Source organism: Penaeus monodon, chromosome 27 (assembly GCF_015228065.2).
Source record: "Penaeus monodon isolate SGIC_2016 chromosome 27, NSTDA_Pmon_1, whole genome shotgun sequence".
NCBI lineage: Eukaryota > Metazoa > Arthropoda > Malacostraca > Decapoda > Penaeidae > Penaeus > Penaeus monodon.
Genome location: NC_051412.1, coordinates 19,930,155 through 19,930,525, shown reverse-complemented (window position 1 = coordinate 19,930,525; position 371 = coordinate 19,930,155). Strand labels below are relative to the sequence as shown.

The 371-nt window shown below is 42.3% G+C and overlaps 1 long non-coding RNA gene across 1 annotated transcript in view; it reads right to left on the bottom strand.

The window, feature by feature from the left end:
* The window catches only part of LOC119590366, a 32,690-nt gene that overhangs the window by 8,468 nt on the left and 23,851 nt on the right, over positions 1–371 (bottom strand). The window lies entirely within an intron of this gene.

The window sequence follows — 371 nt, the reverse complement described above, 5'->3', positions numbered from 1 at the left end:
ATGGGCGACCGGCGAAAAGAGAGAGGGATATTGGTGATAAATGTCGGGGAAAATGCAACGCGGAAATAAAGAATAGCTGGGAAAAGAAAAGAAGAGATGGGGATTAATAAGATTAAGGGGAACAAGAAGGAGAATCAGAATAAAATAGACCAAAAAATAGAGAAAAACAAACACACAGGCTAGAGGTAAGCTACTTATTGTGATAAAAGCAACCAAAGGGGAGGGAAAGGGGAAAAGGGAGAGGGGGATAAGAGGAAGCAAACACGATGGCGGAAAGAATAGAGACAATAGCAAATAACTTGAGTGCTTGCTGGTATAAAACTGTAAAGAGAGTGGAGACGGAAAGAAAGGGAAATGAGAGAGAGGGGCGG